Here is a 25,770-nt window from a genome sequence, read left to right as displayed (position 1 = left end):
TGTGATGGTGGAATGGGGGCTGAGCAGTGCTGGAATAAGAAGGTATGGATGTATGAGAAAAGTGAATAACTGAGGTGGAGGTCAGGAGGGTCTAAGGAACATAGAATATTTTGCAGGGAGGGTTCCCACCTTCACATTTAGAAAAATCTGGTGTTTGTGGGCATGATCTGTATGTCTCAGGCAGTGAAGATGTCATTGGAATGAAGGATGTCCTGTTAGGCAGCCTGCCCAGCAGCAGGGTATAAAATTTTTTTTTTGCCCTGTTTGTAGGATGCCGTTTATGTGGACAGACAGCTTGTTTGTTGTAATGCCAACGTAGAATGCAGCACAATGGTTGCATCTTAGCTTATATATCACATGACTGGTATCGCAGGTTGTCCTGCCCTTGATGGGATAGCTGGTGAATGGGACCGGACTGGAGCCGTAGGTGGTGGTGGTGGTGGTGCTGGTGGTGGTGGTGGTGGTGGTGGTGGTGTTGGTGGGGGGATGTATGGGACAGGTCTTGCATCTAGGTCTGTTACATGGATATGAATGATGGGGTAATGGGTTGAGAATACTTCCTAAACACTCATCTCGTTCAGGTTCACTGAAGACATCTTTGTGACCCGTATCAAGATTAAAGACGCCCTATTCACATCCCACCGAACCTCAACAGCTTCTCCCACTTTTCTTCACCTGGATCTTCTCAAGCCAACAAGCCACCTTCATAGAAGTTGACATCCACTTCAAAGATGGCTTCTTCACTGCTTCTGTCCATATCAACCTACTAACCACAAGTGATGCCTCCATTTTGACTACTGCTATCCATTCCATACCAAGATGTTCCTTCCATACAGCCCATCCACCCACAGTTCTCACATCTACAGTGATTAGCATTACGCCACGAAATATACTGCGGATCTCAATAAAGCTTACAAAAACAAATCTCCTGTGAATTATATTTGCAGTCTCCCACAACCCCCAAGTCTCTCTGTCTGGCCACAGGGGAGCATTCCCCTCGTAACTCAGTACCACCCAGAACTGGAACAACTGAATTAGTCACCACCAAGGTTTTGGCTACCCGTCATTGTGTTCTGAAATTTGAAATGCCATGCCTGCTATCCTTCCCACCCCTCCCACAATGGTTTTGCTCCATCCACCAAACCTACACTATATAATTGGCCATCTGAACACAACTCCTTCTCTCAACACCTTACATCATGGTTCATATCCCTATAACAGAACTAAATGCAAGACCTGTCCCATACATTCTTTCACTGTCACCTACTCCAATCAGGTCACATACATCACCTACCCACCAAAGACAGGGGTTCCTGTGAAATCAGTCATGTGATTTACAAAGTAAACTGCAACCACTGTGCAGCTTTCTGCATGGGACTGACAAGCAACAAGCTGTCTGTCTGCAAGATTGACCACTGACAAACTGTGGCCAGTAAACAATTGGACCACCCTGTTGCTGAGCATGCTGCCCAACATGACATCATTCATTTCAATGACTGCTTGACAGCCTGTGCCATTATGGATTCCTCTCACCAACACCAGATTTTCTGAACTGCACAAGTGGGAACCCGGCCTGCAGTATATCCTTTGTTCCAATAACCCTCCCGGCCTCAACCTTGCTTAGTCAGTTTCCTCATGCATTCTGAAACTTCCCTGTCTCCATAGAAGAAATGTTTTCACACATGTGGAGATAATGGCCGGTAATGAGTATCCAACGACAATGTATGTACAGTATCACTGTCCCTTTGTTCATAAAATATTTCCCATTAAGATTTTTGCTACTGTTTGTTCCCAGACCAATCTGTTTTTGTTTTATTTATTTATTTGTTCTGTGTGATATGATGGTACGCAGTGTGTTGCAGGTGTCAGAGAGTGTCAGTTAACATTGTTAAGATATATTGACATGGGCCCATAGTATCCTAATGTATTATATTGCTCAATGTTTTCAATTTAATAGAAATGGCAAGATTACTGTTCTAAGTATTCATTTACAGAGTAAAAACAGTGACAAAATAAATATGACTTCACAGCTTTGCTAAATTTTATTTTGTCCCCGATGGACTTAATATTTGTGGGAAGATTGTTGAACAGTTGGAGGCCCATGTGGAAGGCTCCCTTTTTACACAGTTGGGTGTTTGTACGTATAACATGCAGATTTGCATATTTCCCGGTGTTGTGTTCATGAATTTCTTTATTTTTTATGACTCTGGGGTCAGTTGGCACTATGTGGTTTCTGAAAAAGTTTAGAGGCTCGAGAATGTAGAGGCAAGGCAGTGTAAGGATGTCCACCTTTCTGAAGATGGGTCTGCAGGAGTCTCTGCGTTTGCTCCCAGTAATAATCCTCATTGCTCTCTTCGGGATTCTGAATGTGCTCAGAGCAGTTGGAGAATTTCCCCAGAATATTACACCATATTTTAGGTGGGCTTGTATGTAATCGTAGTACATGCTGGTTAATGTTTTCTGGCTTGCACGATTTCAGTACACTCAATGCATAACAGCCAGTAATAATCCTGGCATTTACCTCTCCTGTATGTGTATTCCATTTCAGGTTATCTTGAACCCACAGACCCAGGAATTTGAAAACAGTGTTGGTATCTTTTGGCTGATTATTTACAGTGACAAATGACTGAGAGGAATTTGCATTTTGTGTTGTGTGAAATTTCATGGAATCTATCTTTTTGGTGTTAATAGTTAATATGTTGATTTTAGCCCATATGCTGAGGTGTTTAGTGGCCAAGTTCACAGCTTTTTGCACAGCGTCTGTATTCTCCCCTTTGAGAAGTACAGTTGTGTCCTCAGCAAATATTATTATTTTGTGTGCATCAACATTCAGGCTCAAGTCATTAATACACAGGAGGAAAAGTAAAGGTCCCAATACTGAGCCCTGTGGAACACCTTGCTTTACAGTTTCATTACTTGATAGTATTTCGGTTATTAAGTTGCTTTGTCTGTTAGTGTATTTCATGCTGACTCTCTGCATCCGATTGGTTAGGAATGTAGCAGTCGAGTTGTTTGCAATTCCTCTGATACCACAGTGTTCTACTTTTTCCAGTAATATTTTGTGGTCAACAGTGTCAAAAACCTTTGACAGATCCAGAAATATGCCTGTTATGGGTTGTTTTCTATCTAACAGTTCTAATAGCGTATTTATGCAATCATATACTGCAGTGTAAGTAGATTTGTTGCTTCAGAACCCATGTTGAGCCAAACGTAATGAATATAGATATTTTGTTCAATAAAGTTCGTTTTTTTGGACATTATTTTTTCAAAAACTTTAGAAAACCAGGATGAGATTGAGATAGGCCTGCAGTTATTCATATCTTTATCATCACCTTTTTTGAAGACCGGAATTACTTTAGAAAGTTTCAGAGCTTCAGGGAAGATACGTGCCTGTAAAGAACAGTCACAGAGGCGAGTTAATGGTTCAGCAATTGTGTGTTCACAATTTTTGATTACAGCTGCTGGGATACCATCAATTCCAGCTGAATATGAAGTTTTCAACTCTCTGAGGGCTTTTGCAACATCATTTTCAGTGACTTTGGTAATGAAAGTTGACTCTGCGCATGTGTGATATTTTTGGTTTGCTGGTTGGTAATTTGTGTTAGGATTATTTTCGACCAATTTTTCAGCTATGCTCGTAAAGAAATTGTTGAAAGAGTTCACTACAACTTCGGGATTAGATATAGATTCATTGTTGAGTTTGATTTCTATGTTTGTGTGTGAAGCTTTCATTTCCCCTCTTTCCCATTTTATGATATTCCACATTGCTTTTACTTTATTGCTGGATTTGTCAATGTACTCATCATTTTGCATCTTTTTAGCTTGTCTTATCACTCTATTTAGGATACATGTGTAGTTTTTATAATATTCTGTTAGTTGGGGGAGTCGCTACTTCGTTTACATAACATATGGAGTATTCTTTTATGTTTGCAAGAGATTTTTATAGCTGGTGTAATCCAACTCTTGTTTCTATTATAATTATTAATTCTTTACTTTCTCAGACGTTAAGTCTGGTTAAAATTGGGACATGACGTGGACCTTGATCTAGCGTCACTTCCTTTTAACCGTACGGTATATGTTATATTGCCTTTAGGAACTTTCGGGTAATTGAACATGTATCAATAATTACGGATTTCTGTAATTGTATATATAAGTTTGGATGTAGCTGTATTGTATTGATGTACTGGTATATATTGTGTGGTATGACTCCTGTAGTTGATAGTATAATTGATATAATGTCAACCTTATTCTGATGCCACATGGCCTTGACTTCCTCAGCCAGTTGGATGTATTTTTCAATTTTTTCTCCTGTTTTCTTTTGTATATTTGTTGTATTGCGTATGGATATTTCAATTAGTTGTGTTAATTTCTTCTTTTTATTGGTGAGTATGATGTCAGGTTTGTTACGTGGTGTTGTTTTATCTGTTATAATGGTTCTGTTCCAGTATAATTTGTATTCATCATTCTCCGGTACATTTTGTGGTGCGTACTTGTTTGTGGGAATGTGTTGTTTTATAAGTTTATGTTGTAAGGCAAGCTGTTGATGTATTATTTTTGCTACATTGTCATGTCTTCTGGGGTATTCTGTATTTGCTAGTAATGTACATCCACTTGTGATGTCATCTACTGTTTCTATTTGTTAATTGCAAAGTCTGCATTTATCTGTTGTGGTATTGGGATCTTTCATAATATGCTTGCTGTAATATCTGGTGTTTATTGTTTGATCCTGTATTGCAATCATGAATCCTTCTGTCTCACTGTAAATATTGCCTTTTCTTAGCCATGTGTTGGATGCGTCTTGATCGATGTGTGGCTGTGTTAGATGATACGGGTGCTTGCCATGTAGGGTTTTCTTTTTCCAATTTACTTTCTTCGTATCTGTTGATGTTACGTGGTCTAAAGGGTTGTAAAGGTGGTTATGAAATTGCAGTGGTGTAGCCGATGTATTTATATGAGTGATTGCTTTGTGTATTTTGCTAGTTTCTGCTTGTTCTAGAAAAAATTTTCTTAAATTGTCTACCTGTCCATAATGTTGGTTTTTTATGTCCCCTTCCTCCATCCTTTCTGCTTAATGTGAATCTTTCTGTTGCTGAATGTATGTGATGTATTCTATATTTGTGGCATTGTGAACGTGTAAGTGTATTGAGTGCCTCTAGGTCTGTGATACTTCATTTCACTACTCCAAATGAGTAGGTCAATATTGGTATAGCATAAGTATTTATAGCTTTTGTCTTGTTTCTTGCTGTCAATTCTGTTTTCAGTATTTTTGTTAGCCTTTGTCTATATTTTTCTTTTAGTTCTTCTTTAATATTTGTATTATCTATTCCTATTTTTTGTCTGTATCCTAGATATTTATAGGCATCCGTTTTTTCCATCGCTTCTATGCAGTCGCTGTGGTTATCCAATATGTAATCTTCTTGTTTAGTGTGTTTTCCCTTGACTATGCTATTTTTCTTACATTTGTCTGTTCCAAAAGCCATACTTATATCATTGCTGAATCCTTCTGTTATCTTTAGTAATTGGTTGAGTTGTTGATTTGTTGCTGCCAGTAGTTTTAGATCATCCATGTATAGCAAATATGTGATTTTGTGTGGGTATGTTCCAGTAATATTGTATCCATAATTTGTATTATTTAGCATGTTGGATAGTGGGTTCAGAGCAAGGCAGAACCAGAAAGGACTTAATGAGTCTCCTTGGTATATTCCACGCTTAATCTGTATTGGCTGTGATGTGATGTTATCTGAATTTGTTTGAATATTAAGTGTGGTTTTCCAGTTTTTCATTACTATGTTTAGAAACTGTATCAATTTACGATCTACTTTGTATATTTCCAATATATGTAGTAACCATGAGTGGGGTACACTATCAAAGGCTTTTTGGTAATCAATGTATGCGTAGTGTAGTGACCTTTGTTTAGTTTTAGCTTGATATGTCACCTCTGTATCTATTATCAGTTGCTCTTTACATCCTCGTGCTCCTTTGCAACAGCCTTTTTGTTCTTCATTTATAATTTTGTTCTGTGTTGTATGTGTCATTAATTTCTGTTTAATGACTGAAGTTAATATTTTGCATATTGTTGGTAGGCATGTTATGGGGCGATATTTAGCTGGGTTCGCTGTGTCTGCTTGATCTTTAGGTTTCAGATATGTTATTCCGTGTGTAAGTGTATCAGGGAATGTGTATGGGTCTGCAATGTAACTGTTAAATAATTTAGTTAGATGTGAATGTGTTGAGGTGAACTTCTTTAACCAGAAATTTGCTATTTTATCATTTCCAGGGGCTTTCCAATTGTGAGTAGAATTAATTGCTTGGGTGACTTCATGTTGCAAAATTATCACTCCAGGCATTTGTGGTATCATCTTGTATGTGTCTGTTTCTGCTTGCATCCATCGTGCATGCCTGTTATGTTGTACCGGGTTTGACCATATGTTGCTCCAGAAGTGTTCCATGTCTGTTATGTTTGGTGGATTGTCTATTTTAATGTGTGTGTTATCTATTGTCTGGTAAAATTTCTTTTGGTTTGTGTTGAATGTTTGGTTTTGTTTCCCTCTATTTTCACTTTTTCTGTATCTTCTGAGTCGTTTGGCTAATGCTTGTAATTTCTGCTTCTTTTCGTCTAATTGCTCTGTCGCTTCTTGTTGTGAGATTTTACCTAACCTTTTTCGTTTTTTTTCCGAGATTTCATTTCTTATAAATTGTGTTAGCTGTCCGATGTCTTTTCTCCGTTTTTCTATTTTGATCTGTAGCCTGTGTTGCCATGCTGGTTTTGTGGGTTTCTTCTGTGTGTTGGTTGGTTCTGATCTCTGCCTAGTGTGTATATTTAGTGTAGTGAGTGCTCCTATATAAACCAGTAGTTGTAACTCTTCCATAGTTGTGTTTTCATTTATTTTGTTGTGTATGATTGTGTTGATAGTTTTTATTGTTGTTTCGACTTGTGGGTTATTTGGTGGTCTATGCAAGAATGGTCTAATGTCTGTATTTGTGTCTTTGTATTCTATATATGTTAGCTGAAATTTTTCTTCTATATCTAACATCTGTGTCACTTAGTGTTCTATTTGTGCTTGTTCTGGTGGCTGTCTTAAGATTTCGTTTTCCTCTGATTGTTTAATTTGTGCGTGGTGTTCTTTGTTTGTTTGCTCTGGGATGTTTGAGTCCATTACTGTATTTTCTTCTTCTTCTGATTGCACATTATTTTGTTCCAGTATTTGTTGCACTTGTTGTTTGATGTTTTCTAATTCTGACTGGGGTATCCTGTTATTTTTTATTATTACACGGATCTGATCAGCTAGTCGTCGTTCTGTTAAAAATTTTAATTCTGGGTATCTGGTAATAAATGTTGTGTATACTTGTGATCTGTATCCAGTTGTGTTGGTTCCTAGGTTTGTTGCTTGGTAATAACAGAACATGAGGTGTCAATTAACTTCATCTGACCATCTCATCCTCTATCTTTGTTTACCTTCTAGGGTGGTTGCAGGAAGCATATCCTGCAAAACACCTCTATTTGGATTTAAATCATTTTCCAGTTGGCTAGCAGTGTCGTTACCATTGTGGGTGGGCATAAGGTTCAAGCGTCGTCCCCGACCATGACGACGCTTGTCCGAGGCTTCTTTAGTTCTGTCCTGAACCAACTAATCACACTAAAAGGGGGGTTAGCCCTATTAGTGGTTTGTTCTTTTCGTCGCCTTTTACGACTGGCAGAACATACCGGAGGCCTATTCTTTTATTATTATTATTATTACTATTATTATTATTATTATTATTTATTCTTACTGGTTTTTGTGGAAAGGCCTCTTCAAAGTGGTGGATCATTTTGTCAAGAAACATGTTGAAATTCATGTTGACATTATTGGCTGTGTACATATCTGTCCACTTTTCTTTACTAAGGAGGGCATTTAGCTTGTTAAATTTCTCTTGGGTGAAAAACCTTAAAGTTTTAGGTGCGATTGGGTTTGAGGTATCTTTGCTAACATCGACCTTTAGAATGACAGCTTGGTGGTTGCTGAATCATGCATTGTATACTCGTAGAGTTGGGTTAAGTTTATTTCTATTAGCAAAAATTTAATCTAGAGCTGTCTTGGATGTGGGTGTTATTCTAGTGGGCTCATTTACAAGGTCATGCAGATTAAAAGTTTTTGCACAGTTAATCAATGTTTCCCTGTGTCTGTTGTGGGTGAGAAAGTCTATACCAAAGTCACCACACATAATCACAACTTGTTTCCACTGACTTATTTTGGATAGAAACAAATCCATTTGTAACAGAAAATCATTATTACTACTGGAAGGGGGATGGTAAATAGTAGCTACAATTAGATTTAGATCTGTAAGCTTTATGGCTGCACATTCAAAGATCTTGTCTGTTCCTATTTCCTTTAGGGTAGGAAGTGGGCTATATTCAATGTGTTGTTTGATGAAGATGGCAAACCCACCATGTCCATCATTTGATCTGGAGTGGTGTTAACCCAATTTGAATTTGGTAGTGAGATTAACTTAACTACATCAGTGTAGAGCCAGTGCTCTGCTAGGCATACTACTGAGATATCACTGAGTTCACTGGTCAGCAAAATGCTTATGTCATCAGTTTTGTTGCTCAAGGATTAGACATTGTGATAACAGATTTTCAGGTCTGAGTGGGGTTTACTCAGGGAGGCTTGAAGTCATATTTACTGTGTCACTGACCTTTAGTTTAAATTGTGCTGTATTCTAGGTATGTTGACTTCCGAGCAGCTGTGCTGGTTCTGTTGTTTGTCCTTGGCAGCCGACTCATCTTCCAGGTGGGCCTGAAAAGTGTCCACATGCACTTCACACTGCTGAGGCATCACATTGACATTTTGGAGGGATGTCTTCATAATGTTCACCATCACATTATTGATCCTTTCCGGTTCCTGACATTTTTGAGGAGTCAGGGGGTTTGTGTTTCATCTCTGTGACTTTGTGACCCATTTGTCTAGTGTAGTTTGCACAGTATGACCACTATTACTCTTTTTATTTCCCATCTTGTTTGTCTTTATCCAATTGCTTATTAGCATCTGTTTATGGTTTCTGACTTTTGGTTTCTTATTGTCCCCCATAGTTGTCAGGAAGGCCAGTCTATTGCAGATAATCTCCTTGCCACATTTGTTTAGGTGTAAACCATGTGTTGTGAAGTGGTTTCTGGCTAGTCTCTCTATTTCAAAGTTCATAGCAATTCTTTTTTTGAATGCATGTTTTGCTAAATTCCGTGCCTGTATCAGGTGGAGGTTTGCAGTATTAATTTTACTATTTAAATTTTGAACATCATATCTCCTGGGTATAGGCTGGATAATGATATTCATTTTGTGGCTTACAGCAAGTTTTGGTGCCAATGGTTCTACCACATGCTTCAACATTAGATTGAGAAGTTTGTGTATGTCGTTAGAACCTGTAACGTGCGCGTGGGGCACACAACACTCATTAAAGCCTGTTCTATGGTAAGTGAGCGGGGTTCACCTTACGAGACAGGATTTTTGTATAGATATTGACCGCGTGTGCCTGAATGGTGGCAAATCAGACTTACACCCACTCTGTAAAATCAATGATCCATCAAGTAAGTTCAAAATGGAATTACACGTCAGTATGGAACAAAAGTAATACTGAAGATGCTACCAATTTGATGGTAATATGGTCGCCAGCCTAATTAGGCATTAACTGAGCTTCTTCCCTGTAGAAGTTGCTGTATATTCATGCAAAACAACACACAGTAACACTGCATAATATAGTAAAACTTTAGAACAAGAAAATCTATTGAACTGATAGTTTCACGTTCTGTACTGACATGGAAAAACCATAAATACATAACACCACACTATAATGTATACTACAAGACTTTATACTGTCTATTAATCTGATTAAAATCGGGCATAGGTTACCCTAGAAATAGCACTTTCGAGCCACACACAAAATGTCAATTTTAATAAATATAAAACACTGTTAAATTTAGGCTTTTATATTGACTTTAACTTTTGCTGGTCAAACCAATTTAGAACACTTCAAAATTCAAATGAATAAATAGGGTGGTGGGGCGGAGGGGGGGGAAGGGGGGGGGGGCATGAAACTGTTTTGATCACTATATTAAAATATTGATTACTGAAATTATCATGGGTTCATGATTTCCAGTATATGAGTTGCTACCCTTTTTATCTTATTTGCTTCTCTTTTAAATACGTTTATATCTGTCTCGAAATAATTAAACTTGATTACTATTTCAATATTAAAGTTATGTTTCAACTTTGTTAGACCTTTGTTATTCTTTTACTGGTTCATTAACAAAACAGTTCTTTAAACACCATTCTAACATAACTAGGTCTGCAAGTAATTATTATTAACACAAAATTTAATTTTTCATTTCTGGACACTCGGATTCCACATTTGGAAAGGACCCCGTCTAGGTTAGTTGTGAGGATAATTAAATGAGGAGAAAGTTGTGGTAAAATTTAGGTTATTATTGAATAGTTCACTCTCGGGTCCATACAAATAGAGTACTAAAAGTTTCAACCTGCTTGTATCGATGCGTCGGTTGGCGGGCGGCGAGATGGCGAGGCACAGAGCACACATACGACCACAGCTATGGCTCTTGACGTATCGGCACTTTAATTCTTCTTAGCGTCACAATACTTTTCCATTTAGTGCCTGTGGAATTTTTCCATGCTGTGTGGGCATTGGAACAGTATACCCGAGGCTCAGTGAAACTATGTCTTCCAGGGGAGCCTCCTCGCTACAGACGGTGTTGCTCAGACAAATGTCAAACTCCAACTACTACTGAGCCCATTGTGCCGTGCAGTGCCCACGTGCATTTTCACGTGCTTGCCTGCCATCCACCTTTTACCGCTCCCTTACAGACATAGTATTCACCCGAGGTTTTTCATTCTACATATACTAACACATTGCCTACGTATGGACCAGACACAAAGTTACCATTTTAAACATCTTACAACAGTCTCAACATTTGTTACACTTCAATTCTGTCACAATATTGCTTCACATTTGACATAAACATTAATATTCACATTGAAACTCGTTTACAGTTTTCCTAACTCAATGACATGAAACAAAAAAGAAATGAAATCAGAACATCAATTACACTAGTTTATTGAAAAATCAGAAGAAAAAAATTACTTATGTACAATAGTACAGCGTCGTTGTTGTTACAATCCCCCTATTACAATCAAAGTATCACGTGTACTGAAGTTTCTTATCAAATTTTCTGTGTTTTTTATCACCTCTTTTAGTGGGGCGCCAGGTTTTACTATGCCTTTCACCTTATATGAGGGCCCTAGTTTGTCTTGCAGTATTTGAGCACAGGCCCCTCCATCACTGTCACTTAATATTAGTACTTTCATTTTTTCCGAGATTTTCTTGCTATGTAACGTTCTGGAATTTTTCGTTTTTGTCCAGCCACAGATTGAGAAATTCTGTTTGTCGGTGGGTTACTCATACACTTTGTGGCAGATTGTTCACTTTGGGTTAATTTCTGTGTAAGATAGAGTGCAATATAAATTTACATTGCTAGCATCTGGCACCAGGTGGTTATCAGAAGTTACACTTTTAAAATCACTTTCTGGATCCATTTCACATAGGTCTACCACCACATTAGCTTTGTTTTCCGTTGCAGTTTGTTTACATGCAGATTTTACAGAGCTATGATCACACGTGGTGCTAGACAACACACGATTTCTGAGCATTGCATTCTGAGCATGATTTACAGCTTGATTATTTCTTGTAGTATGCTGTCCTGTCAAACGCCAGTTTTTCCTACCGATATGTACATTTGGGGTGCGGATAACGAGTTCATTGTTTGTGGTTTTATTGGTTACTGCCACTTCAAGTTCATTACACTTCACAAATAGTTCATGATACTTCACCAGTAGGCTTTTATCCTTGAGGTTGAGGTCCATTGTTTCTTGTTTCAATGATGTAATTATGTGGTCCTGCATTTTTAGACTATTGTTTACTTTGGAATCAGTTGCTAGTATGATGCACTGGTTGCATGTACACTGTTTTTCTCTGTTAAAGTATTTCAGATTAACTTTGACACATTTTTTGTGGTACCAGTAATTACTGCCGAAATATGTTGGAACAGTTTGTATTCCTGCTTCACGCCCCTACAAGAAGTCTGGCAGGTAAATGCCATTGGCCACCTACACTCATGGTCATATGTCCCACCTCTTGTGGATGATCCATGCACAAGGAGAGAAATGTTGCTCAGGTAGCCATAACGTTGGTACTTCGTTGCAACACAGAAGGCACATGATAATGTTGTGCAAGTGAAGCAGCTTCCTAGTGCAAGCAACATAAAAATAGTTCTTATATGCTCTAAGGTTGTTACTAATATGAGAATCATTCTTTAAGGTGTCAGGTGAGCACTGCAAGTTGGAATGGTGATGTCCTCGATTCCAATGTTGATGTGCTCAGAGGAAAAGTTGTCTATACAGCAGCAAAAAATATGACAACTGTCATCCTCATGGAGGTGATGGCAGTGCCATCCAGGAGGCACAGACCTGGAAGAATAATACAGGAATCAGGCCACATCATCATTGAAGGAGGATGGTGAGATGGAATGACTCAGAGATAAAGGCTACCCAATGGAACACAAGACACTGGTAATACGTTTCCAGAGACAAAGAAGTAATGGAAATAGCACAAGAAGAGAGATGTTCCTGAGTAGCCAAGGGGAATAGAGTCATTGCAACACATTTTGTGTGTAACAACATGAAACAGGTTTCTAGTGAAGACAAGGTAGAGAATGCCCTGATCCAGTGAAAGATATTTGCTACTATGATAACTATTCTTGAATCTCCAGTTCAGCCCTCAGTCTGTAACAACTGAGAAGCACTGCTGTAGGCACCTAAAGTGTAGGTTGCACTGGTGACACAAATATTTAGGGCTGCTTTCTTATTAAAATAGCCATGGCACTCCGAAGTAGATAGTTAATGTAGAGTTTGTGACTTGGGTTGGCTGGTAAGCCACTGTGCTGTGATCAATGAAGTCTGTGCAGTGCAGGAGTACTGGAAAATTGCAGCGTCTGTCATGGGCAAGATGAGCTGCACTGAGTTTGTTCCAAGCCTCTTAACATGACAGCAACAGAGAGCCCTCTGTTGAATTTCACAAGACGGCATTGTAAGGTACCATCCAGATGGTACACCACCCACTTCCACCTCATTCCTATTATGTCTCCTGCTCCATCCTGTTGCCATACCCATCAAAGTTCTTCCTGCCTCACCTCTACGAAGAAAGCACCTGAGAAATACCCCACATCGTCCGCCATGCATGTGCCCATGTCTAAGTGAAGAAAGAAGGGTTGCAAATTATTTGTTTGATGTAGCACTTTGACTGCATGAACAGCAAAAATGTGGTAAGTGACAACCATTTGTGCTATTACTCTGTGTGGGGTATCCCTGAGAAAAATTGATGATAATTTTAAATTTGGGGATGAAGTTTTCTGCATGTAACTAAGTGCTCTCATTGTAAAATACTTGACGAATATAATGTTTGCATATGCCTGCAGTGAGTGAGGCTTCGTATACAGTCATACACATAGTTCCTAACTGTTACACTTGCCACAGTGAGTTAATCCTGTAACATAAAGTTGTATGTTTCAATAAGTACGTTATTACAGGATTGTAAAATTTGGTCAGCAATTATGTGAAATGTTGACTGTAAAAATTTATTTTCCGCTGGCAGTCTTCAGATAGCAGCCACCAACTGGAATAAAGTTTTGCCTTTCTGGAACTTGGTTAGTAATGTTCTCTGTTGTACATAATTGAGTAAATAAGATGCTCAGTTATTCACTGATCAATAGGCACTCTAAAAGAATGAAATAATTCTGTTCTTTATCATGTCACATTGTAACATTCTTAGTTAATCACATGTTTGTTTTACTTTTGCAGATAAAGTAGTTTTTATATTAACACGCAATTTCTTTTCTTGTCAATCAGGCCTCGTTGAGGAGCAAGGCCCGCATCCTATTGCTCAGGTGAGTAAAAGTAGAGGGTAGCACCCGTGAGAATGGCAGAGTTCAGGTGAGTTTCACCAGTAGCAAAACAAGTATGGTTTTGTTGCATGTAATAAACACAACTCTGTTTCCTGGCTCTCCTCATCAGCCCAGGGTTTTCAGCCCTTCTGTGAGCTGCCCTTCACAACCCCATTTTAATTAATAATCTTCTTTCTGTGTATCCTATTCATCTCCACTTCATTCTCATTGTTCTTTGCACTGCACTCCACTCCTTCCTGGCCCCCACAACCTTTGCAACTTCATTTACACTGTTAACCAAAATGTTATCTCAAGTCCATTATGACAATATAATTGTCTACTGAAATATCCAGAAAATTTCTCAAACAATATTTATATACTAATGACAGCTCAACTTCATGTTTGTGTACTGATGTAATGGCAGTTGTCACTGTGCTAGCAGATGTAGAGGATAGGTACATCAATGAACCAGAATGAGGTAGCATGGAATAAACACCTCAAATCAGCAGGTACGGTGAAGCCTCATAAAGGAACTATTGTTGTCCCAGTCTGTGGAAATTCTTCATACTTCTGCAACAGAGTTCATCCACAAGAGAAAAAATTCCTGAAGTGAATAAAAGTGTAAACCCATTATATGAACTATAAGATGACATTATTGCTGCAGCCATCATTCATCGGTACTATAGACATTGCGAAATATGTAACTGTAACCAAGTGATAGGTTACACCACAGTAGGTATGATATATACAGTTGTCTAAAATATTTAGATATTGCAATTACACATCAAGTACCTTTCTAAAATGATAGCAGAGTCACTCTTCTTGCTGTTATCATAGCCAGACGAAGTTCAAAAAATCTTCATAGAATATTTTTGTGGCTGTTAAATAGATATCTTGTGCACTTCATAGAGAGGTCTTCTTGTCTCTGGGTGTCAAGACTTTAACACATGTAGCTTAGTAATTCAATAAAACTAACTTCGTGTTTGGTATCTCATGTACCACAGATTGTGCTGAGTGAAGCAAAAGTAAGTGTGTAGCTACTTTTGCTAATGGGGTTCGCTTCCAGTAATATTCAGATAGGTCTCTGACACATGAAATAGAATCAAATGAAAATCTTTCAATAGTCATCCAAATCTTGTACTGACTTCTGTATGTTGATAGGTGTCCCTCGTGCAATGACTATACAATCAACGTGCATGCTGTCTGTCATAAGAATTTGACTGTACAGTGTCTGCCACAAGGAGTGAAACTCTGAGGGCGAGGGCTCATTCCACATTAACTTATGCTGCCATAGACATTGCAAAAATATCTTAAATGTGATCACAGTGGAACTAATTCATCCAAAAGGACCAAAAATGTATGATGTGTCACACAGTAGTGCGGTTTTGTGAAGCTGTAGATATTAGGTGCTGGTTTGACATTGTTTACAATTTTAAAAGTGATCATCAGCTGGTTGCTAGAATAAACCTGAAGTTGTAATATCCTCATCATTATCAAGCAGAAAAAGTAGTTGTGTTTCTTGCACCACTCAGGGGGAATTTTTGAATAGTTTGGCACTGTTGCTGTATCATTTCCTTAGTGAACATCCACTTCTGATCAGTATCTTCAGGAGATATTGTTGGAGCTCAATTTCAGCCCTTACTGTATCACAACCTGAGATACAGTGGTCCATGTCGAAATGATTATTGAGAATGTTTGCTGCTTCACTCTGCTCACTCTCTTTGCGAGCTAATCATAATAGACACTGTGCTGCAACGAAGGGTTCACAAGTCATTGTGTATTCCTGAAATGAAGCAGATCTATCACTCCCCCACAATATTCATTGGAAAGTGTGATATTTAATTGCTACCAGAGCATGTCAATACATATTTTCCATGTCCACTGTGAAGGCAATGCATTGCATGTGGAAGTATAATCTTAAAGAGTACAAATTATATTTCATGTTTGGTCCTACCATTGGAAGACTGTTTAGTGACAAATTAGTGTTCAATTTGGCAAGTCAAACAAACATTAGTCTTGCTTTAGTAGTTGAGCTTGTTTTTTAAAGATAGCTGATGTGGCGTGTTATCTGTCATGCCTACTATTACCATATGTCTTAAATATTCATACTTCCTCATAAACCCTGTGTAGCTTTTCACATACTTGGATTATCTTGCTAGTGTCTGTTCAGTTTAGGAGAATCATTTTGATTCATTGTGGAAAGAATGGCATAACAAACTCAGCTCTTCCTGAAATGGAAGACGAACAATGAATCTATCTTTTGAATCTTCAGTTGTGTGTTCCAGGAAGTGAGAGTCACATCGCTGCTCTTCTTCTGTAATAAAGACATTGATACCTCACAACTAGGTTTGGAGCAGCTTTAAGGAAAAGAAATGGAATGTGGACTAGCATATTTTCTCCCTTGTTATTTTATGTAATAAACTTAATTACTCAATAAATTCACCAAAAAGAGCAGACTAATGGTTCCTGCCCAGAGGTCACGCTCTACCACAGCATGTGTCAAATGAGCAACTTCACTTCCCTAGAGCCACCACAGTGCGACTAGTGGGGGCAGCAGACAGCCAGTCAATCTGTGCGCCACATGATGATGGAAGCGCCACCATGGCAAAATGCAAACATACCTCTGCTCTAGGCTCAGGGAAGTAGAACACATCATTTTCTGCTGACACATATCAATGGAAACAGTAATCTGCACAAATAAAGCTTCACACAATAAGGGCCAGGAAGTAGAAAATATGAATGACCGGCACAACTGACTAGCGATACAAATTAACACTCCTTAAAATTTGTATTATTCAGAGGCAAAGATTTCAGCAAGTGCTGATACATTAGCTCAAGCAAACACATGTACCGAGATTGATTTTCCTCCAACACAGATTGTGTTAGAGTAGGTTCCTTTCATGAGACAAACAATCAGTTTGCACACAATGTCCATATGTCTTCACGCAGGTTGCCACTATTGATCCTCATGTGATCCGGCTCAGTTTGCCCTCACCGATTCAAACTTCAGCGGCATCTCAGGACACACATGCACAATTACGCGTGTGCATCAATCAAAGATCTTAGCTTGCGAAACCCGGTCGAATCAATATTGTCAATCTAAGTAGTTAGTGATACCAGTAGAATGCTGTGCCACTGAGATTAGAGATACTGTGGTTCAGACATGATTTGATCCTTCTGTCATTCACAGTTTCTTCAAGAAAGTCAGTGTAAGTTTTCACAGAGCACAACACGAATGGCTACCTTGACAAAATTCTGTGCTCTACCATTTGGTACTGCTTTGACATACATAACCCAACACAGTTCTTTCTTGAAACACAGGATGATCAGTTCCTATGGAGATAGTCCTTGCCTTCTGAATGTACAAACAAACTTCTGGTCCCAGCAATATGTCGATCTTGCAAGGTGACCAAAATTCTGAATCAACAATTTTTATACTCATCAAATTCAACACATTGGGATCGAGATGAGATGTCAGTTATCTTCAGGAACATCAAACAGACAGAAGGTATAATGAAGACGTCGACTTGAACAGAGATGCGCTGTTTTGTTTCTGGTATGTTTCCGTCTGTTCCTTGAATGGGTGCTCTACTTAGCCATTTGTGAAGTCAGAGGCACTATGCGCATGCATCAGATATAAATTGTGTCTGCAAGTCAGAAGCTGAGAGAGCATATGTTTTTCATGTGCCACTGCTATCTTATAACCATATTGTCATTGTTATAAGCAGCACTTCTATGCCAGGGATGACTTAAGTGAGCAATAACACAATGTACTTGATGGATAAACACCATTGTGTTTGTGTTTTATGTCACTAGGACAATCGTGCCTTGTTCCATTTTGTGTGTTTTATTTCTGTGTGGTGTCATTTTTGACAAGCATGACAGCATACAGATGTGCAACTAGAAGTGCTACGAACACCCTTAAAGCAATTGGGGAAACAATTTGTTGTGCATCACATTAGGTTTTTTGTTCACTACACACACCTTGCCTGAATTTTCTGAACTTCTGCAAAATATGAAGCAAGTGGCACATGAAAAATGCAGCACTAGCAGGGATTAGATTCATCTCAGATGCCCCATGTGCTTGGCGTTGAAGGCGGTCTGCTGTTCATTCCCATATGTGCTGTGCCATATTGGTCTGTAGCCTTCACGATTTCAGATTTGCTTTTATTGTAGAGAAAAACCTATCTCTTTCCTAATGTCGGAAAGCTTTTGAAACTCCGGTGGGATTTAAAATCTGTTCTTACAGACTGGTCAACATTTTCTACAGATAAATGAGATATAATTATGTCTTGCAAGGATACAAATAGTTGTAATGCCATCAGCTCATGAACATTGCTCGAAGTAGTCCCTGAAGTTTACTTGCACCTTTCCAGTCACTAAAGGGAGCACCAATAGGTTTTTCAGATGTGCTGACAGAATCAATCTAGTATTATTCTATGTATTGCATACCGTATCAAAAGCTGCATTAAAATTAGTGCTAGTCACCGGAAGATGGGTGATCATATTGTGAGCAGCACATATTACTGAACTAAGCAAATGGTTATTTAGCAGTGTCCTATAATTCCTCATTATTAACCAGAAGACTCATAAATGTACAAAAATGCCTGAACTGCTTTACATAACGTTTGAATGATGGCAGTTTTATGATGGGCAACTTGATGGTACATTCTGATGCAGTAAAGTCAGATCCCTCACTGGGGTCTCACAGTTGTTTATTGACTTCACACGTGGTGCACATGGGGCAATACAGCCAGTTCTTCTTTACTGGCTGAATTTGTCACCCTGCTCTCCCTCTCTATCCTTGTTTATTCCCTGTTGCCCCCTCCTTACCCTTTCTCAGTGTTCTGATTCAAATTGACATGGCTATCCACCTGCTTTCTTGTACTGTTTACAATTTTGTTCCTTCTTCCTGTTCATTCATCTTTTTGGTGTTTAGGTCCCCACTTGAGGTTTGACCTCCACTTCAAAATTTCCTGTTTTTTACTGTGAGCCACATGGGGAACAGCTCCCTCCCTGGCATCTGTGGTGTGGATTCCTCCCCCCTCCCCCCCTTCTCCGTCATTCCCTCGCCCTTCCACACTCTAGCCTCCTTCCACCCTCTAGTCCCCTTCCACCCTCCTAAGTCACCAGAGGGATGAGGCTATTATGTACCGATATGGATGAGCCCCCTGAAAACACAGGGATCACATTCCTGATACCTGACCTCTTGACTCTCCATGTATGGCAAGTTGTGTTTGCTTGCCTTCTCGGAGCATTGGAACCCCCGGCAGTGGCTGCCATACCAAATGGCCCTCGCTGTGGCTCAGTGGCACCCTTGTGGAGAGACCCTGGTCAGAGTGGGTGGTATTCGTGGGATGCTAGACACATGAAGTGTATTTAGATGCAAAGTTCTTTCTGATCTCAGAAGGAAATTTCTATGAATTGTGAACAATTATTGAATGCAACTTCATATTACACAGCAACTTTTCCTTCCCTGACTACACCATTGGAGTAGGGCCAGGCTTCCCTACCTTTTTTTCACATTTGATAGAGTGAAGCTTCTGTCAACGACCAGTAAGACAACACATTCTGAACACAATGCACTGTTACCAATGTGATCATTATGACCACACACGCAGCCAACTGTGTAACCTGGCTGTCACCTCTTCCCTGCTGTAAAAGTTGTAATGGTGACCATGCCACCTCCTCCTGAGATTGTCTCGTGTACCTCGATGATCGGGTGTCCAGGAAATATGGGACTAGGAAGTAAGCCTGTGTTCCACCATCAGGCAGTTACAGTACTGTTCACCCAGTGTCGTAGTAGCAGCCCCGTCTCCCCCCCGTCTCCCCCCCGTCTCCCCCCCCGTCTCCCCCCCGTCTCCCCCCCCGTCTCCCCCCCGTCTCCCCCCCGTCTCCCCCCCGTCTCCCCCCCGTCTCCCCCCCGTCTCCCCCCCGTCTCCCCCCCGTCTCCCCCCCGTCTCCCCCCCGTCTCCCCCCCGTCTCCCCCCCGTCTCCCCCCCCCCCCGTCTCCCCCCCGTCTCCCCCCCGTCTCCCCCCCCCGTCTCCCCCCCCCCGTCACCCCCCCCGTCTCCCCCCCGTCTCCCCCCCGTCTCCCCCCCGTCTCCCCCCCGTCTCCCCCCCGTCTCCCCCCCGTCTCCCCCCCGTCTCCCCCCCGTCTCCCCCCCGTCTCCCCCCCGTCTCCCCCCCGTCTCCCCCCCGTCTCCCCCCCGTCTCCCCCCCGTCTCCCCCCCGTCTCCCCCCCGTCTCCCCCCCCGTCTCCCCCCCCGTCTCCCCCCCCCGTCTCCCCCCCCCCGTCTCCCCCCCCCCCCGTCTCCCCCCCCCGTCTCCCCCCCGTCTCCCCCCCCCGTCTCCCCCCCCGTCTCCCCCCCCGTCTCCCCCCCCCCGTCTCCCCCCCCGTCTCCCCCCCCGTCTCCCCCCCCGTCTCCCCCCCGTCTCCCCCCCGTCTCCCCCCCGTCTCCCCCCCGTCTCCCCCCCGTCTCCCCCCCGTCTCCCCCCCGTCTCCCCCCCGTCTCCCCCCCGTCTCCCCCCCCGTCTCCCCCCCGTCTCCCCCCCCGTCTCCCCCCCCGTCTCCCCCCCCGTCTCCCCCCCCGTCTCCCCCCCCGTCTAACCCCCCGTCTCCCCCCCCGTCTCCCCCCCGTCTCCCCCCCCGTCTCCCCCCCCGTCTCCCCCCCCCCGTCTCCCCCCCCCCCCGTCTCCCCCCCCCCCGTCTCCCCCCCCCCCGTCTCCCCCCCCCCGTCTCCCCCCCGTCTCCCCCCCGTCTCCCCCCCGTCTCCCCCCCGTCTCCCCCCCGTCTCCCCCCCGTCTCCCCCCCCGTCTCCCCCCCGTCTCCCCCCCGTCTCCCCCCCGTCTCCCCCCCGTCTCCCCCCCGTCTCCCCCCCGTCTCCCCCCCGTCTCCCCCCCGTCTCCCCCCCGTCTCCCCCCCGTCTCCCCCCCGTCTCCCCCCCGTCTCCCCCCCGTCTCCCCCCCGTCTCCCCCCCGTCTCCCCCCCGTCTCCCCCCCGTCTCCCCCCCGTCTCCCCCCCGTCTCCCCCCCGTCTCCCCCCCGTCTCCCCCCCGTCTCCCCCCCGTCTCCCCCCCGTCTCCCCCCAACAAGGCACAAACTTTTGCCTCACAGGTGAAAGTCATCTGCTACACAACTGACAGGCCAGGAAGGATAGAAGGAACACTCCCATGAAAACTTTCCATGTTCCTCCAAACATCAAACATCTGAGTCTTCCTCTACCAACAAGAAAGGCAAACGATCTGCTTGTTTATCAGCTCGGAGATCCTCCTTGGTGGTGTCATGACATGATATCCTTGGCTGACTCACCTCCTTGTTGCCGGTATGCACCTCCAGCAATTTTTCTGCTCTGGATTCCAAGGACAGACAGAATAGACAGAATGAGCATGCTGACACCTCTGTAGACCTCATAGAGGCAGATTCACCAGCCTCTGTGACCTGCACCAGTGAGCCTTCGAAAGCTGCCACTCAATAGCCACTGAGGTGATACCCCTCCATTTTGTCCCTTTTCCACTTTCCTAATCGTGGCACTCTTCCAGTAGAATTTTTGTGGCCTTTGATCCAACAAAGAGGAATTATGGCTGCTCTTGGAATCATAGTCTCTACTTGTTCTCTGCTTCCAGGTGACAAAATTGCATACTCACGACCTGCGTTGAACTCTCTCGTTTATTTCCAGTCTGCTTTGACATCTGCCCAATCTCACACCATCACCGAGGGACAGATTCTATGTCATGCAGTGGAGTCATGCTGATTATTAAGGATGAAGTTCATAGTCTTCCTGACTACCCAACTTCAAGCTAATCCTGTGTGCCTTTTACTTCCTCACCTCGACTTTTCCATTTCTACTGTTTACATCCCTAAGTCACTGGACAGTCAGCTTCCAGCTTACTGGCCAACTCCCTCACCCGTTTCTGCTGCTCCCCTTGGGACTCTCCCAGAATCTATCAGAAAGGTGCCCTCTTCATTGTCCTCCTGTCACCCTAACCTCATTTGGCCTACTGTGGGAGTACCCACATTCCTTTCACACTCCATGCACTCCTACCCCCATCTGGACCTCTCCTGCACTGCCGAATTTGCCCTGATGATGATCTCATCATTATGTATGGTACAAAATCAAGCGACCATTTCCCATTTGCTATCCATTTTCGGTCTCCCACCTCACCTACATGCACACCCAAATGACATCTTTCTAAGGATGATGAGAGATTTAATGCTCCCTGGCACCCTTGGAGAAACAGTATTTCCCCAGTTATAAATGTAATCATTACTGCCAACAATGTTCCATTCTTGCACCTCAACTTTACCGTGCAATGTAACAGTCCCTCAGTTGACTGAGCCATGTTGGGACTCAACTCACATGCAGAGATGTGCTCTCCATGTTTTTAACCATCATTCTATGATGACAAACAATGTTCATTATAAACAATTGCACACACAGGGTCGTCGCACCCTTCAGGATAGCAAAAAAACTGGCTGGATTTAATTTACTAGTTCTTTTAACAGTTCCACTCCCCTTCTGTTGTTGTGGACCAACCTTAGATAGCTCTCTGGCACCAAGACCCTTCCACAAATTCCTGTCCTGATAGCAGCAGATGCAGCCTTGACAGACCCAATCACTATCTCCATGATCTGTGATTTTATAATTGTCTGTTATTCATTTCCCTTTCCGTGATCCTTTTGACTACTACACCAGGTCATAGTTGAAGGGTGTTTGATCCAGCAAACTATGTTGTACCTCTGTGTTGGTCTCTGGCAGTATCCTTACAGCAGCCTTCAAACATCCAGCAGTTATGGTCTGCATTCCCACCCTGTCGACTTGCATTTTGTGGTCATCTTTGTCCTACTCTGTGACCGTGGCTGTCTGTGGCAGCTAGCAGCTCTAGTGAATTCATAGTGTTAAGTTCAATTAAAATTCAATTATTTTGTCATTCTTAACTTGGATCATTATGCTGTTTTCATCACTCTCACATTAATAAAATTCCACATATATCCACTTGTCACTGCAACTTATTCGTAATCTCTATCAATATTTAATTTACCAACTTACTAACACTTAGATGAGCAAGTGCAGTGAGATGACATACCACTGCCACATTTCAAGGTGTTTGATTTACACTTTAATTAAGTTGATGTAATGTTATTCAGGCTTTTAATTTTTTTTCCAGGAGCCACAAGAGGTGCAGGCAGAGGAGGTATCAGCAGGTGAGATTTTCCCTTTCTTCAGTAGCTTAATTACACATTAAAGTTATCACTTTAATGTTGTCTTGTGTGGCACACATTTTTTCATCTTTTTCTTTCACATTAATTCTTCATTGGTGGTGTGCTAGAGTACATCAGTGAAACAGTTGTTCAGAATTTTATGCTTGAACCTGACACTGGATATTAATTACGTAGTACATAATTCATACTGAAAATTGACAGTGCCTTTGTAACTACAAGAGATTAATCACAAATGTGCAGTTGTGTTTCAAATGTGTACTGTGGTAGATTGTGTGGAAAATGTGATTAAAAAGAAAGAAGACAAAGTTTTAAGTACCAAATTTACATTTAAAAATAAGTCATTGTAAAGGTGAGAAAAGTGAATAACCAAAGTGAGGGTTGTAGGAACATAGAGTATAATGCCTGGAGGGTTGTCACCTTCACAATTTGGAAAAACTGGTGTTTGTTGGCATGATCTGTATGTCTCAGGCAGTGAAGCAGTCATTGAAATGAATGATGTCGTGTTGGGCAGCCTGCAAACTTGTTTCTTGCCCTGTTTGTAGGTGGCCCCTACGTGGACAGACAGCTTGTTTGTTGTCATGCCATCATAGAATGCAGCACAATGGTTGCAACTTAGCTTATATATCATGTGAGTGGTTTCACAGGTAGTCCTGCCCTTGATGGGATAGCTGGTGAATGGGACCGGACTGGAGCAGTACGTGGTGGTGGTGGTGGTGGTGGTGGTGGTAGGATGTATGGGACAGGTCTTGCATCTAGGTCTGTTACATGGATATGAGTGATGGGGTAATGGGTTGAAAATCCTTCCTAAACACTCATATCATTCAGGTTCACTGAAGACATCTTTGTGATCTGCATCGAGATTGAAGACACCCTATTCACATCCCACCCAACCTCAACAGCTTCTCCCCCTTTGCGTCACCCGGACTTTCTCAAGCCAACAAGCCACCTTCATAGAAGTTGACATCTACTTCAAAGATGGCTTCTTCACTGCTTCTGTCCATATCAAACCTACTAACCACAAGTGATGAGTCCATTTTGACAACTGCCACCTATTCCATACCAAGAAGTTCCTTCCATACAGCCTATCCACCCACAGTTCTCACATCTACAGGGATGAACATTGCTCCTTGAAATAAACTGGGGGTCTCAATAAAGTATACCAAAAGAAATCTCCTGTGCCTTATATTTGCAGTCTCCAACAACCCTCCAAGTCTCTCTGCCTGACTACAGGGTAGCATTCCCCTCATAATTATGTACCAACCACAACTGAATTACATTCTCCACTAAGGTTTGACTACCCGTCATTGTGTTCCGAAATTTGAAATGCCATGCCTACTATCCATCCCACCTCACCCACAGTGGTATTGCTCTGTCCACCAAACTTATATATAATTGGCAATTTGAACACAATGCCTGCTCCCAACCCATTACATCATGGCTCATATCCCTATAACAGAACTAAATGCAAGACCTGTCCCATAATTCCTTCCACCGTCACCTACACCAATCATGTAACATACATCACCTACCCACCAAAGGCATGGTTTCCTGTGAAACCAGTCAAGTGATTTACAAAGTAAACTGCAACCACTGTACAGCTTTCTGCATGGGACTGACAAGTAACAAGCTGTCCGTCTTCAGGAATGACCACTGACAAACTGTGGCCAGTAAACAAGTGGACCACCCTGTTGCTGAACATACTGTCGAACTTGAAATCATTCATTTCAATGACTGCTTGACTGCCTGTGCCATTATGGATCCTTCTCACCAACCCCAGCTTTTCTGAACTGCAGAAGTAGGAACCCTGCCTGCAGTATATCCTTTGTTCCCATAACCCTCCCAGCCTCAACCTTGCGTAGTCAGTTTCCTCACCCATTCAGGACCTTCCCTGTCTCCATAGAAGAAATGTTTTCACACATGTGGAGAGAATGGCTGATAATAAGTATCCAAAGATAATGTATGTACAGTATCCCTGTCCCTTTGCTCATAAAATATTTCCCATTAAGAAATTCACTACAGTCTTTTCCCCAGAACAATCTGTTTGTATTCCTGCCTCACCTCTCTACAGGGAGTCTCGCAGGGAACTGCCGTCTACCACCACACTCGTGGTCATATGTCCCACCTATTGTTGATGATCCATGCACAAGGAAAGAAATGTTGCTCAGTTAGGCATAATATTAGAACTTTGTTGCGACACAGAAGGCACATGATAAAGTTGTGCAAGTGAAGCAGCTTCCTAGTGCAAGCAACATAAAAATAGTTCTTATATTCTCTAAGGTTGTCACTAATATGAGAATCATTCTTTAAGGTGTTAGGTGAGCACTGCAAAGTTGCACTGTTGATATCCTAGATTCCTATGTTGTTGTTGCGCTCAGAGGAAAAGTTTTCTATACAGCAGCAAAAAATATAACAACTGACATTCTCATGGAGGCAATGGCAGTGTTATCAAGGAGGCACAGACCAGGCAGAATAATACAGGAATCGGGCCACATCATCATTGAAGAAGAATGGTGAGGTGGAATGACACAGAGATAAAGGCTACCCAACGGAACACAAGACACTGG

General features: G+C 42.0%; 1 protein-coding gene across 1 annotated transcript in view; it reads right to left on the bottom strand.

Moving 5' to 3' along the window:
- LOC124560158 (spore wall protein 2-like) overlaps positions 1-25,770 on the bottom strand; it is a 196,763-nt gene that overhangs the window by 41,361 nt on the left and 129,632 nt on the right. The window lies entirely within an intron of this gene.

Source organism: Schistocerca americana, unplaced genomic scaffold, assembly GCF_021461395.2.
Source record: "Schistocerca americana isolate TAMUIC-IGC-003095 unplaced genomic scaffold, iqSchAmer2.1 HiC_scaffold_107, whole genome shotgun sequence".
NCBI lineage: Eukaryota > Metazoa > Arthropoda > Insecta > Orthoptera > Acrididae > Schistocerca > Schistocerca americana.
This window is presented reverse-complemented; position numbering and strand designations above follow the sequence as displayed.